Source organism: Oreochromis aureus, linkage group 13, assembly GCF_013358895.1.
Source record: "Oreochromis aureus strain Israel breed Guangdong linkage group 13, ZZ_aureus, whole genome shotgun sequence".
Classification (NCBI taxonomy): Eukaryota; Metazoa; Chordata; class Actinopteri; order Cichliformes; family Cichlidae; genus Oreochromis; species Oreochromis aureus.
Window position 1 is genome coordinate 32,515,496 of NC_052954.1, and position 15,984 is coordinate 32,531,479.

Sequence of the window (15,984 nt, forward strand, 5' to 3'; positions counted from 1 at the left end):
GATCTAGATTATAATATTAAAATCTGGGGCACATCATCAGTAGTGGACCTTGGATTCATCGGGTGTTTCGGCCATTATAACTGGACACCCTCATCCAAGGGGGCCCGCCAGGGTTTATCAGGCAGAGTGTGTCACCGGTTTATGTTAAATTGTTATTTCTCTTCTACTTTCTTGTGTTTAGTTTTCTACAATTTACTGTCTTCTTAAAGTAAATTAATAAGTATTGTAAGTATATTAGAAATTTTTGTCAAAATTTCATAGATAGAAAGATCTATAGATATAAAAAATAACTTTATATTTTTCAAAGAGGTATTATAGGCATTTATTTATATTATATTTAGCACCTGAATCACACTTAGAGACATCTGTATTAGCTCTGTATTAATGCACTAATGAAGGCATTTTTCCACTAGGCTTTCATTTACACAGGATTCATAACATTTATATAGAGGCACATTGCAAACACAAATGAAAACAGTAAGACCTTGTATTAAGTTGGTAATATGGATGTCATAGCTCTGACTTCCTGCCCCACTCCGACCTTATATCACAGCAAAGGGGGTCATAGACACGTTGGTCCACACTTTGTCTCTTCAAACTGTGAAATGGACACACATGCAGTACCAGCATATATATTTATAAATATTTTACCTGTATTGGTGTGTATGTGTGTATATCTACTGTAGTTAACAAACACAGCGTCTATCGCAGTAGCTTGAATTTGATCTTAATTTACTGCTCATGATTCTGCTTCCTGGTCGTTCTCTGCTCGCTGTCAGGTTCTTGTTCACCTTTGTTCTTAGCAGCTCACCTTTGGTGGCTGTACAGTTTGATCTGGCTTATATGAATTTCAACACTTCATGCACCTAGTGTGAGGAATCTTAAGCTGTTGCATTAGGAGCTACATCTGCCAATGTGTTTAACCTCACCCTTTTGTGGTTAGCACTGTGCATCAGAGCTGAGTTATTGTGAAATGTGTTTTAGGGTTTTACAGACAGATTAATTTAAATCTGCAACTGTTGGAGACTTTTCAAACAGAGTTCTTGGGAATAAATTGGCTTAAGAGTCAGAATCAGATAACAGATGTTAGTCCTTTAGAAATTAAAAAAACCCCTGTAAAATAATAATATCATAAAATTAAAATATTGTAATATTATTAAAAATATTCTAACAATAAAACAATTCAAGATAGCCTGTTTTGACCTTTGCCACCTGCTAAATCCTGTCATCATGCCGTGAGCGTCACAATTTCCCATGACTGTCAACAGCATGCAGTGCAGCACTAACTGCAACAGTCTGCAGGTGAATATGACAGGGAGGTGTCTAAATACTGAGAAGAATTTAATTTGCACTCTTAAAAGTGATGTCTGGATGTTTTGGAGATGGAGCAAATCATTCAGACAGATATGAAGAGAAAATTTCCAAATCAGGACCAGAAGCACTCCCCCAGTATCTCAGCTAATCATGCACGATGTGTTAGTCAGCAGTGTTGAAGCTAGAGGTCTGGACCAGCAACAATATACTGACATGAAAATGTCTATTTTGTTATAGTTTTGGGGACTTCTGAAGACACATTGTAAATTTTGCACCACTTCAGGAGATGCTAATAGATTTATTAATTTGCACGGCAGAGAAAAACTTCTCCGTGCAGATGAGGAGCACTATGTGGTGAGGTGAGGGGCAGATGGTTGTTTAACATGTTGAGATTGTGAGCTTGGAAATTTCAAAGTATTTTTATGATTACAGCTTATTGCAAAGGACAGCCATCTTCCGCAGCTAGTTTTAAGTGTCAAAATGAGGAGAGAAAGTTTTAAAATTAACCACAAGCAACAGCAGAAAGCAGACAAAAGGTAACGACATGCAGTAGTAGTATACAAAACTAGAAGGCATGAATGAAGGAGAGTGAATGCAAAGTCCTGTTTATGTTCTTCTTCTTCATGTAAAATCAATCTGACAAACTGAAAACCAGTTTGTGGACAATGAATCATAGATCATCAGTGAGAAGTCACAGCAGCTCATCTGAGGTTTGCTTTTATGTTCAGTTTCAACTTTGTTTTGTCTTTGCGGTTTCTGTCAAGAGCTGATGATAGTAAAACAAAACAGTTTCAATTGACGCGCACACACACGCACGCACACACACACACACACACACACACACATTTTCTGGGTCATCACATTTTGCAGTTTTGTCTGATGCTGCCAGCATCTCACTGTTTTACAAAGCTTTAATCTCACTGGTTCATAGAAGCACAAACTACCGATGCTGACTGATGATAGATAACCATCTACTTTTAGATATCTACAGGGACCATGACAGGACATTAGAGTGTACCACTGCCATTGTTCACAGGTATCCTAACCATGACACCACAGTCTGCTCCACATTCTGATGAGCAGCAGCAACATTGTAGGAGCCAAAGATGATTATGTATAAATGACTGCAGTGTCTAATATTACTTTGTTTGAGTCTGCTTCATATATGCCGGTGATGCTACCTGGAGGATGTGACTGGAGCAAGAAGACAGTCTTTGACCTCAGAGCCTCCAATCTAGGCCTCTATGGGCTCGTCTATGACAGGTGCAGGAGACTTACATCATTAATAAATGTTATGCTTTTTTATTTATAAATATCAGCATTATTGTTATTAACATGATGCATATGAATAGAGATCGTTTATAAACAAAGATAATTTATTCTGTGTTAGCCTATTGATTTATCCAGTACATGTGGGTTTTGGGGGGGTTTATATTTCCAGTTTTTCTTTTACTGGTTCATTTCAATTAATCTACTTATTTGATTGTAACCAAGTTAAAACTGCCATTTATTAAAATGTGTTGAAATGTTAAAATGATGAAATAAATGTTAAAGTGTAAATTAAAAAATGTTCAAAGTATTTAGAAAAAATGACTTTGCATTATATAGGATTCCTTTGTGTAAGTATTCTGTTTTATTGTGAAGAGAAGTGAATGTGGTTGTGGTCAGTAGCCATGCTGTGAGATGTTTTTGTGTATGTATGAACTTAACTATCTGCTCTACAGTCTTTGTTGATGAGCAAACGGCCTGTGAAAAGCTTAGAGACATATAATCATTAAAGCAAAAGTAAAAAACTCATTTTTAACACTGTAACTTGGTGTCTATGCACCAAGATTGCATATATGCAAAAGGACACATGCTATAAATCAGACACAATGGCATTAACTGATGACATGACAATTCACTCTACATGATCTCAATGATGTAAACTGGAACAGGAAATCATTTTTTACCTTTTATGAATGTAATATTTTTATAAAAATGAAAAATAAGTCAATACAAAAGCTAGCAAACAATCCAAAACAAGCAATAAAATAATTATCTTTCCGTGTGTACAAAACAAAGCTAAATGAACAATAATTCACATACTGGTAGACTTTTGCACAGTACAATATGACTATTTATGCATAACACTTAAAACTTTATTCCCACTTCCTCAGCAGATTAGCAGGAAAGAAAACATTGTGAAGGCAAACAAACATGTCCAGAAGAAAAAGACATCACTGAAAATATTATCTAAATATAAAAGCAAGGTAAAATTGAAAAAAAAAAAAAAATTAAAAGCCAGAAGCTAAATCTACTGTCAGCTGACACCTATAAGAATTTTTTTTTTTAAATTCTCTTTTTAATTCATCAGCAATCTCACAAACGATTTTCTCCATTTTCCTCTTTCCAATGAACTCTACATCAGGCCACCTCTCTGTGCTACCATCAGTCACACTGATGTGGTGCTGACAGCTGCTGCAGTGCTGTCCATCCTGCAGCAGCACAGACGTGCCAGCAGCTTGTCAATGCAAATTTTCTACATGAAAACAAACAGAATTAAGTCCAGAAAAGGATGTAGCAGAAACAAACAAAACACCACAGTTTCTATGAAACAGCAGTGAAAGGGAGGTGGCCCACAGACCCAAGGTAATAACCACCAAACAATCCATATTTGAACCATCATCAGACAGTAGTTAAATAGCAACAGAACAAGAGTTCCTACAGTTCTCCGTTTTTCCTCTGTGGGCACTGAGGTGGCAGCACGCAGGCCTTTGATGGTTCCAGCTAAGCAGACGATGAACAGAGGAGCAGGGAGCAGGGCAAAAATAGGGGGGATTATAAACCGCTCAAAGACTGTGGCAGGAACTACAGTGATAATGCAAAAGGCCCAGACCAGAGCACAGACCAGCAGAGAACGCTTTATTTGTCTGATGCAGGCCAGCAGTGGGCAGCTGATGAGGGAATATCTGCAACAGAAAACAGATGATTTCTCTAAATATCACAGAATATGTATCCAGATATATGCAAGTAAAAACACAGTAATAAACACTGTTACCTTTCAGCAGCAAGGCACATTTGGAAGTAAACATTGGCCATCACACTGATGAAGTAAAAAGCAATGACAATGTCATGATGACATCTTCCTGTTGTTGTAATCCAAACAATCTTTACACAGATCTGGATTACGTTGGAGATGAGGAGGTTTGTGTAATAAATGGTCTGGGCCCGATCTCTTCGTACCTGCAGAAATATTTATGAAAGTCACAAAATGCAAGAGAAGCATCTCATATTATCTCAAACAAGTTTTAATCAAAAAAACAGTGATGTTAATATCATAGGTTTTAGTCATTAAGTACATTTGACTTTCTGTTGATCTCAGGGTTCCCACGTCGCTGACTCAGTGTTTTCAGCTTTTTAGTCTATTTTTCTTTATTTTTCCAGGTCTAGTATCTTACTTTAATCTTTTCCTGTTTTCATTTTGTTTCTTGAAGGCCTTTATTATTCAAACCTCCTTGTGTTTCCCTGTCTATCCTTTAGTTTCATCTGTATTTGGTCTCTTTTTATTCCCCTTCATGGGTTCCTCAGTCAGTCGTGTCTGCACGTTTTTTTTTTTTTCCCCAATTTGTCTGTATAAGGTTCGTCTCAGTGTTAGTTTCCTGTCTCAGTCTTTCTTTGTCTCATCCCCCCTCATTCCTCCATCCAGTGAGTGTAAGTGAGTTCTTAGCCTACTTCTGTTGTTCTTCAGCTTGATTGTCCATTAACCAGCTATGAAGCTGTTTCTGAGTTTACTTGTCCTGCATTTTGGGTCTTAACCTGCGTCCTGCACAGCTACATACTGTGTTTGTCAGTGTCTGTATTTATTGTGACTTATAGAGCAAAACAAATGTCATATATAAATGAATCACAGTCAAAATAATGATGAAATGTTTTACTCTCTGCAGTACTACAAATTAGTGATGGGATTTCCAGCTCTTTCGGCTCCGAACCGGCTTTTCAGTTTGTTTTGTTGCTTTTTATTAATTTATTATTAACGATAATATGAAATTATGCACAAAAGGAATTACTAATGTAAAAAAAAAGTGGTTTTATTTATACATGTTTATATATAAATATATGCGGTGGCCCCTAGAGACGAAGCACATACAAACTACAAAACACATTTCTAGCGTTAACTGAACTTCCAAAACAGAGCTACCTAGATCACTTAAATTACACAATTGAAAGCATATGTGTATTGTTTGTGTATTTATACACAAGCACTCATATATATTCAAATAATTAAAAAAAAAAAATGTTCATTTACCTGTTACTACTACACAACAAATCCGGTCGTTGGTACTTCCTGGCTTGTGTAGCCACTAGGTAACAAAAGCTCAACACTGCCCCCTAGCATCCTGGAGCACTTCTGTTGTGTTTTGAAGTTTGTACGTGCTTTGTCTCTAGCGGCCACCATAAATATACTTTTATTTATTCACTCCACATAAAATGTAATAAATAAATCATATAATACAAAAACCAACTATTTACATTTCAGATTTTAACTATTTAAATTTTCAGCTTTTTCCTTTTAAACAAATTTAAAGTGAAACAACACAAAACACTGCAAACCACAACACAATTAAATATAAATTAAAATATGAAAACAAAAAGAAGATGCACATTCTCTGTCATATGGGCCTGCATGAATAAACTTTCTGAATCCTTTATCATCCGTAACTGAAAATAGTTGTGGATGATTACTATACCTTTCTAATGTGACGTTGTTGTCTCTGGCTCTCTTTCTCTCTCCCTCCCTCCCGCTCTGTTCCTGTGCTACTGCGAGTGTAACTACCGCCCCTCCCCCCTCTGCCCAGCACAAAGCACAAGGCTCGCGTGCGGAGTGAAGCGGAAAAAAGTGCGAGAGAGAGGGTGAGAGAGAGAGAAAAACCATGGCTCGCGATAAGGAGCCGACTCGTGTCGTTCACGTCGAAGATCCGGCTCTAGGAGCCATTTCGTTCGTGACCGACCCATCACTACTACAAATGTTTTTGGATGATTCTTCATATCATTCACAGTCAGATTGATATAAAAGTGATTAATAAAATTCAACATTTACATACCAAACAACAGGCGAACACTATGGTCAAAGGCAGACACACAACGATGCTACTCAGAAACACCAAAATGAAAAACTCCATCTCTGGTTTCTCTCTGTGTGACGGAGCTGCTGAAATAAATTTGTTCACTCTTTCCTGCAGTAAAGAAAAACAGTTTGTTGAATATGCAGCATGTTAACGTTGCTCTTATATCAGTTTGAAATTAAAGATGAAAACAAGGCTGAACTGAATTATTTAACAATATTCTGGCATCAGAAATGTAACCTAAAAATGCATCACAGCGCATTTCAAAGGCAGCCTGGTTATTCAGAAAAAGATGATTTTCTTGAAATCTTCGTTCTTTTCTCAAAAGTAGTAAAAAAAAAAAAAAACCTTCTGACTCACAAACTTCAACTTAGTTTTATCTCAACTCAAAACCAGCAGATAAAAATGGGATTCATCAGGAGAAGGTCAGGATAGGAGTGCAGTATGGGGAACAGAATTATTATGAAATAAGTCACATAATAGTTTTATGAGTTTAAGATTTTTCTTTGTATACAGGCCGTGATCAGCTCGACAGCTGAATTAAACAAGATATTAGCACATGTTAAACCAGAAATCAATGCTGATTTTAATCTCCTAGATAATCTAAATGTATGGGCCATTATCACCACAGTCTGCTCTGTGCCAGATGTACCTGCAAACTTCACCACACTACACAGTTTAAACTGGACTAAACATTTTATGCAGTTGGTGTCATGCTCTACACACACACACACACACACACGCACACACACACACACACACACACACACACACACACACACAGGATACACAAAGAGATCTTTGGTAGTTTTGAAACAATAACAGAAAAGCACTTCAGTAATTTCAGCAATAATATGATTTTAGTGAAAGAGGGATTAATTTAATTACTGATGTTTACCTGATAAATACCTAACTGTATGTCCATATACACTGTTACATATATTAGATTCAACAGTGGAATCTATCATCATCATCAGGGTCTTTCAGTTAATTAAAGTTAATACAGACATTTCCATTGGGTTTTTATTTATACAACATTCATGTCATTCATATAAAAGCACCTCACACGTTAAAAAATAAAAAACAAACAAACAAAGAAATTAATAAAACTTCTTTGTGTAACTTCCTGTCTCATAATTCTAATTTGTGCGCATTAACATACAGTTTCCTTAAAACTGTTCTCCTCCTAAAGATTATGTGAATGTGACTCACCTCAGGACGGCTTCCTGTTGAGATAGTTTGTAAAATCAGCAGTCTGACGTTTCTACTGAATCTGAACGGGGAAATTGTGGTACTTTATATACCCCACCCCTCACGCATGGGCACGCAAACACACTATAAACAGGGCAGTCAGTGGATCTCAGTGGAGCTCTATTTAGTTAAAGTTTTAACAATGAACAGTTCACTTCTCTGGAAAATTGCCTTTTTATTTTAGAGAATTGTGAAGTGTTGAGTGGGCCTCTGTCTGCTGGACAACACAAACTCCTGTCCTGCTGCTAAAAATCTGTCAAATAATATCATAACTCAGTGTTTTTGCATAAGACACTAACATTTTTCCAACACTTCAGGAGATGCGAATGCATAAATGACTTTCTTTGCCCTCTGAAGAACTTCCCTGTGCAGCTGAGGAGCTTTATGTGGTGAGAGGCAGATAGAAAATCTATCATGTGAAACTGGGTCTGGTTAACATGTTGAGATTGTGAGCTGAAGAATTTCAAAGTATTAGCACAGCTCAATAAGTCGGGTAGGTGATCAACATTTCACATCATCTGCTGTTCACACATGATCTTTCAGGACTGTGATCAATAGTCATCCTGACAATAAGCAGGTTAACAGTTCACAGGGGCGCAGTCGCAAATGTCAAAGAAACCAGAAGCAGGCAGAAATCCTCCATTCAAATCAATAACAAGCCTGAAAACCAGTCAGAGAGGCAAACAGAGCTGGTAACAAAACATAAATAAATACAAAACTGAATGAATGTTGTTTATCAATCTGAAATCTGAAGAAGTTTATTGAGAATGTTTTTCAATGTTTATCCCAACTTTAATTAAAGAATACAGAAATCAGACAGTTAGTGTGAAAACAATAACTAGGACTGGAACATAAATACTGTATATCCAGACATATATAATTTGGTACATTTTGATATATTTTTGTTGGTGTTGATTTCAAATTGTTTTACTTCCCTTAAAGTTGCAGTTTTACTGTTTGTAGGAAGTGAGGAGCTCTGTGTGTTTTCTCATGCTCTCATTAATCAGGCATTTCAAACATGAGTTGTAGCTCAAGCTGTGCTGTTCATTGTCACTGCACCTCCAGATGGTACCAGGTGATTGTAACATATTGAAAATGCATTATGAACAAACACAATAATGCATTTGATGGTTTATTGAAACATGTTTGACATTATTATGACCAATCCGATTACTTTTTTCAAGTAACGAGTAATGTAAGGGATTACTATTGCAAAAACGGTAATTAGATTACCGTTACTTTCCCGTAGGAACGCTGCGTTACTGCATTACTAAAACCATGAATTTTTTTGCGAGAATGTCTCATGACAGTGACGTAAGCGAGTGCGACGTTGGTGACAACAAGCGTGTGCAGATCAACAATGGATAATATATCAAGTGGGGAGAGAGTATGAGCGTGCAGCGTTTAAAGCGTGGAAGTACTGACCTTATTTTGAGTTTGATTCCATAAAAAGTGACAAAAACAGTCCGTTGTGCGTGGGAAGAAAACTTCTTTTTTTACAGTCAAAGGAGTTTGCAAAGAAAAAAGCGTCTGGACTTCTTTAAGTTGCTTGAATGTGCAACTTAAAGAAGTCCAGACGCTTTTTTCTTTGCAAACTCCTTTGACTACGATGACCTGGATGACTGAGAATCTTCACAGACATATTCTTTTTTTACAGCGAAAATAACCCCTAAATTTCCAAGCAAGCAGTCTTCAACTGACCGCTGCGGCTCACCTGCACCAGGGTAAACCTCCGCCTACCCCACTCCTGCTTTACAGGTGAAAATAGAGCAACAGGACCGCTTGTCACGGTTCTGGGTCCGTTGGACCCAGTATTTTGAGTTTATTATGTTTTGGTTTAATTTTGCGTCTGGGATTGTTTTCTCATTCTCTTGTGGTGGTGGTGATGATGATGATGATGATGGTGATGATTATTATTAGAGTTTCATGTTTCTGTTTATTTGTGTTTTAGGAATTGTGGTCATGTATTGTTTGAGTTTCATTTGTTATATTCTGCCTTTCAGTCTGCGTCCTTGTTTAGTGGTTTATAGTTTCCTGTTTTGTTTTGAAGGAGTGTGCCTCATGTTAGTGTGTGCAGCTTTGTTCCCCCTGTCTCGTTAGCCCTGATCTCTCCCAGCTTCGTCTCCCTCCTGTTGTCCATTCCCTGATTACTTCCCTGTGTATATTAGCCCTGTGTTTGCCCTTGCTCAGTGTCGCGTCGTACCATCAGATTATGCCTGTGTGTTTTGGTTCTCCATGTTCAGTGTTCACTTCATGTTTCGTTTTTCGTACCAGCAATAAAGCTGAGGTTTTTGAGTTTCAAGTTAGTGTCTGAGTCCTGCATTTGGATCCACCTCTTCATCCGCCTGCACACAGAGCCCTGACACCGCTAGTCTTTGATTTTATTTATTTTCTGCTGTGTTTTACTTGCATCTATTTGAAAGAGTGAATGTAAACACAAAAAAATATTTTATTTTATGTGCTGGAATGTGCAGAAAATAGGTTTAAATGTTAAACAAATTTCTTCCAGTCAGAGAATGTTGCATATAATTAAATTTTTGCTTGATGCATAAAGTTAAAAGATTAAAACTAACTAGAAAGCGAAAATTTCAGAAGAAATTTTATGTGTGCCTATGCCGCTGCTAATCACTGTAGTTTGCCATTCATACGGCTACAGAGAGCAAAACTCAGAAGAGCAGCCATTCTCCACCATGAACTATGGTAAAAACAAACACCGCTCACGCTTCACAGATGACAGCTTACAGTTTTGTGTAAAGATGAAGTTACTTTGTACAGCGCCGATTTGCAGACGCTGTGCACACAGGTTCATGAGCAGAAGTCCCATTGTACCACGGCAGACCCGACAATGTTTGCATGAACACACTTTGAAGCATTACATTATAGACCACTTTTCACACATGCATTCACTTTTTGTTTTTGTTATTTTTACACAGTGTTCTGAATTATGAACAATGGTCTACAGCAGGGTGGGCAATTCAGGCCCGAGGGCGGTGTCCTGCAGGTTTTAGATCTCACCTTGGGTCAACACACCTGAATCACATGATTAGTTCGTTATCAGGCCTTTGGAGAACAGGACATGTTGAGGAGCTAATTTAGCCATTTAAATCAGCTGTGTTGGTTCAAGGACACATCTAAAACCTGCAGGGACACCGCCCTCGGGCCTGGAATTGCCCACCCCTGGTCTACAGCCAATCCTGTGTATTATTATACAAACTTTGGTTGTGAGATTCAGATAACTATTTAATAAAAGCTAAATATTTTATATGAGAGTAAGAAAGAAAAGTATATCTTTGTGTCCACCTTTCTCTGTTAATGCCCCCCCTAAAAGCTTTGCTAGATCCGCCCCTGCACAGTTACCAGCTGTCAGCTACACAAAAAGGAGCTTGGTCTTTGTCTCTCAGAAACAACTCATAACTTCCTTCAACTCATTCATGTCACCTAAAGTGTAAACCTGTTTCTCCATCACCAGTTCAGCTCTGATGATTCAGTAAGGACATCTCCTGATTTCATCTTCATGCTCCAGCAAACATCAGCTGATACTAGAAATTAAAATCAAAAGAATTCTAACAACAGCTGATCAAGCTTAAACGTGCTGCTGTTGTTTAGCGCGATAAATAAGAGCGAACAGCCGATCATTGATCAGTTTCATGATTGACGTTTCAACACGCGAGAGAATGACAGGGGAGGCTTCGTAACGACAGAATAAATCATAATGTTTTCTCTGAATGTGGGACGATTCCGCTTTGTACAGCACGGCAACTCTATGAACTAACCCTAATGAATAAAATAAAGTCCAACGTCAGTAACTTAGTGCGCACACAGCTGTATATAAACTCCGTGGCATTACGATTGTAAAAGGTCAACGAAAAATAAATTACACCTAAACTCGGTTTATATCTGACCCAAATAGAGAGCGACCGGTGCTGACACGAGTTTCACCCGCCTCAATATAAGCCAAGCCTGGGTGCTTTTTCACGAAGGGTTGCTAGCGGCGCGAGCTAACTATGCTAGCGGCGCTAGCTAGCTAGCCGACTATCAGCAACACATAAGAGAACTGCTGCTAAATAAACTACACCTAAACTCGGTTTATATCTGACCCAAATAGAGAGCGACCGGTGCTGACACGAGTTTCACCCGCCTCAATATAAGCCAAGCCTGGGTGCTTTTTCACCAAGGGTTGCTAGCGGCGCTAGCTAACTATGCTAGCGGCGCTAGCTAGCTAGCCGACTATCAGCAACACATAAGAGAACTGCTGCTAAATAAACTACACCTAAACTCGGTTTATATCTGACCCAAATAGAGTGCAGGTCATAACTTCTTACCTGAAATTCAGTTCACCTCACGCTCCTGCCTTCGCTTTCCTGATCCACGATTGACCTCCGCGTTAGCAAACACCGGTCGATCGGCGGTAGCCTCACCGCCTTTTATGTCTCGTTCGCGGCATGTCCTTTCTGTCACACACCGGTGGATAGCTGCCCTCTGTTGTAGCTCCACCACCAAACAACTCAGTTATTTTTTCCCACATCGACATCAGCTGATACTAGAAATTAGAAGCAAATGAATTCTAACAACAGCTGATCAAGCTTAAACGTGCAGCTGTTGTTTAGGCGATAAACAAACAAGAGCGAAAAGCCGATCATTGATCAGTTTCATGATTGAAGTTGCAACAGGCAGAGAATGACAGGGGAGGCTTCGTAACGACAGAATAAATCGTAATATTTTCTGTGAATGTGGCACGATTCCGCTTTGTACGGCAACTCTACGAACTAACCATTATGAATAAAATAAAGTCCAACGTCAGTAACTTAGCGCACACAGCTGTATATAAACTCCGTCGTGCTAGCTAGCGAGAGAGAGAGAGTCCCTCGCTATCCATTTGCAGCCAAGTCGCGGCAGCTAGCTAGGTAGCCGGCTAGCTGTCAGGCAGGACCGACGTCGTCAGAGCACTGTCGCTAAATATGGGATGTCTTGATAAAACAAGCAGATATTTGAAGTTTACACACCTACATTCTCGCCTGAAAATATCTTAAAGCTTATTTTGTGACCTAGAAACACGAATAAAAGACATATAAAACGAAGTGGTGGCCGCCATTGTTCACTCTGTAGAGGCGCATATGAATTGTGGGATATTGAGTTTTCCACCAAGCATTACCGTAACTTTTGAATGATTTGCGCAACCTTAAAAATTCCAATGGCTCCTGAAAGCAGCGACGCTGTGCGCACCGCTGAAATTGTCATCATTACGGTAATCCAAATAAGGGTAGACAGGCTGTACCACTCCCGGCATACCACTAGAGAGAGCCAACACACCACAAATGAAGTCTGTTTATTTGGCGCCAAAAGATGAATTGGCCCAAATTTGCACTAAAATCTAAATATTTCAAAAACTATAAAAGTTATAAACACCAAAAGTCAGACCATACTAGTCCAGCTTCAGCCGCACAAAATGATGTAACATATGTAACCCTATTGTCAAAGCTGTTTGGCAGAGGAGCGCGGGAAAATTTTCACTAAAATATTAATATTTAAAAAACTATAAAATTCATAAACACCAAAAGTCATAGCACACCATTCCAGATCCAGCCGCACAAAATGAGGTAACATATATGAAGCTTGTCTCAAAACTGCGGGTCGAGATACACTGCAAAATTTCAGGCGGAAAAAGGAAAATAATAATAATAACTAGAAAGCGAAAATTTCAGAAGAAATTTTATGTGTGCCTATGCCGCTGCTAATCACTGTAGTTTGCCATTCATACGGCTACAGAGAGCAAAACTCAGAAGAGCAGCCATTCTCCACCATGAACTATGGTAAAACAAACACCGCCACGCTTCACAGATGACAGCTTACAGTTTTGTGTAAAGATGAAGTTACTTTGTACAGCGCCGATTTGCAGACGCTGTGCACACAGGTTCATGAGCAGAAGTCCCATTGTACCACGGCAGACCCGACAATGTTTGCATGAACACACTTTGAAGCATTACATTATAGACCACTTTTCACACATGCATTCACTTTTTGTTTTTGTTATTTTTACACAGTGTTCTGAATTATGAACAATGGTCTACAGCAGGGTGGGCAATTCCAGGCCCGAGGGCGGTGTCCTGCAGGTTTTAGATCTCACCTTGGGTCAACACACCTGAATCACATGATTAGTTCGTTATCAGGCCTTTGGAGAACAGGACATGTTGAGGAGCTAATTTAGCCATTTAAATCAGCTGTGTTGGTTCAAGGACACATCTAAAACCTGCAGGGACACCGGCCCTCGGGGCCTGGAATTGCTCCACCCCTGGTCTACAGCCAATCCTGTGTATTATTATACAAACTTTGGTTGTGAGATTCAGATAACTATTTAATAAAAGCTAAATATTTTATATGAGAGTAAGAAAGAAAAGTATATCTTTGTGTCCACCTTTCTCTGTTAATGCCCCCCCCTAAAAGCTTTGCTAGATCCGCCCCTGCACAGTTACCAGCTGTCAGCTACACAAAAAAGGAGCTTGGTCTTTGTCTCTCAGAAACAACTCATAACTTCCCTTCAACTCATTCATGTCACCTAAAGTGTAAACCTGTTTCTCCATCACCAGTTCAGCTCTGATGATTCAGTAAGGACATCTCCTGATTTCATCTTCATGCTCCAGCAAACATCAGCTGATACTAGAAATTAAAATCAAAAGAATTCTAACAACAGCTGATCAAGCTTAAACGTGCTGCTGTTGTTTAGCGCGATAAATAAGAGCGAACAGCCGATCATTGATCAGTTTCATGATTGACGTTTCAACACGCGAGAGAATGACAGGGAGGCTTCGTAACGACAGAATAAATCATAATGTTTTCTCTGAATGTGGGACGATTCTGTTTGTACAGCACGGCAACTCTATGAACTAACCCTAATGAATAAAATAAAGTCCAACGTCAGTAACTTAGTGCGCACACAGCTGTATATAAACTCCCGTGGCATTACGATTGTAAAAGGTCAACGAAAATAAATTACACCTAAACTCGGTTTATATCTGACCCAAATAGAGAGCGACCGGGTGCTGACACGAGTTTCACCCGCCTCAATATAAGCCAAGCCTGGGTGCTTTTTCACGAAGGGTTGCTAGCGGCGCGAGCTAACTATGCTAGCGGCGCTAGCTAGCTAGCCGGCTATCAGCAACACATAAGAGAACTGCTGCTAAATAAACTACACCTAAACTCGGTTTATATCTGACCCAAATAGAGAGCGACCGGTGCTGACACGAGTTTCACCGCCTCAATATAAGCCAAGCCTGGGTGCTTTTTCACCAAGGGTTGCTAGCGGCGCTAGCTAACTATGCTAGCGGCGCTAGCTAGCTAGCCCGACTATCAGCAACACATAAGAGAACTGCTGCTAAATAAACTACACCTGAACTCGGTTTATATCTGACCCAAATAGAGTGCAGGTCATAACTTCTTACCTGAAATTCAGTTCACCTCACGCTCCTGCCTTCGCTTTCCCTGATCCACGATTGACCTCCGCGTTAGCAAACACCGGTCGATCGGTGGTAGCCTCACCGCCTTTTATGTCTCGTTCGCGGCATGTCCTTTCTGTCACACACCGGTGGATAGCTGCCCTCTGTTGTAGCTCCACCACCAAACAACTCAGTTATTTTTTCCACATCGACATCAGCTGATACTAGAAATTAGAAGCAAATGAATTCTAACAACAGCTGATCAAGCTTAAACGTGCAGCTGTTGTTTAGGCGATAAACAAACAAGAGCGAAAAGCCGATCATTGATCAGTTTCATGATTGAAGTTGCAACAGGCAGAGAATGACAGGGGAGGCTTCGTAACGACAGAATAAATCGTAATATTTTCTGTGAATGTGGCACGATTCCGTTTGTACGGCAACTCTACGAACTAACCATTATGAATAAAATAAAGTCCAACGTCAGTAACTTAGCGCGCACACAGCTGTATATAAACTCCCGTCGTGCTAGCTAGCGAGAGAGAGAGAGTCCCCTCGCTATCCATTTGCAGCCAAGTGCGGCAGCTAGCTAGGTAGCCGGCTAGCTGTCAGGCAGGACCGACGTCGTCAGAGCACTGTCGCTAAATATGGGATGTCTTGATAAAACAAGCAGATATTTGAAGTTTACACACCTACATTCTCGCCTGAAAATATCTTAAAAGCTTATTTTGTGACCTAGAAACACGAATAAAAGACATATAAAACGAAGTGGTGGCCGCCATTGTTCACTCTGTAGAGGCGTGCTATGAATTGTGGGATATTGAGTTTTCCACCAAGCATTACCGTAACTTTTGAATGATTTGCGCAACCTTAAAAATTCCAATGGC

At 39.4% G+C, this 15,984-nt stretch overlaps 1 protein-coding gene across 1 annotated transcript in view; it reads right to left on the minus strand.

Annotated features, from left to right (window-relative positions):
• Nucleotides 1-15,166, minus strand: part of LOC116309972 (proteinase-activated receptor 2-like) — a 30,651-nt gene extending 15,485 nt beyond the window's left edge. Inside the window, exon 1 of the mRNA XM_039621979.1 lies at nt 15,107-15,166. The gene's annotated coding sequence lies outside the window, so the exon portion shown is untranslated. The remainder of the gene's footprint in view (nt 1-15,106) is intronic.
• Between the last annotated feature and the right edge of the window lie 818 nt (nt 15,167-15,984).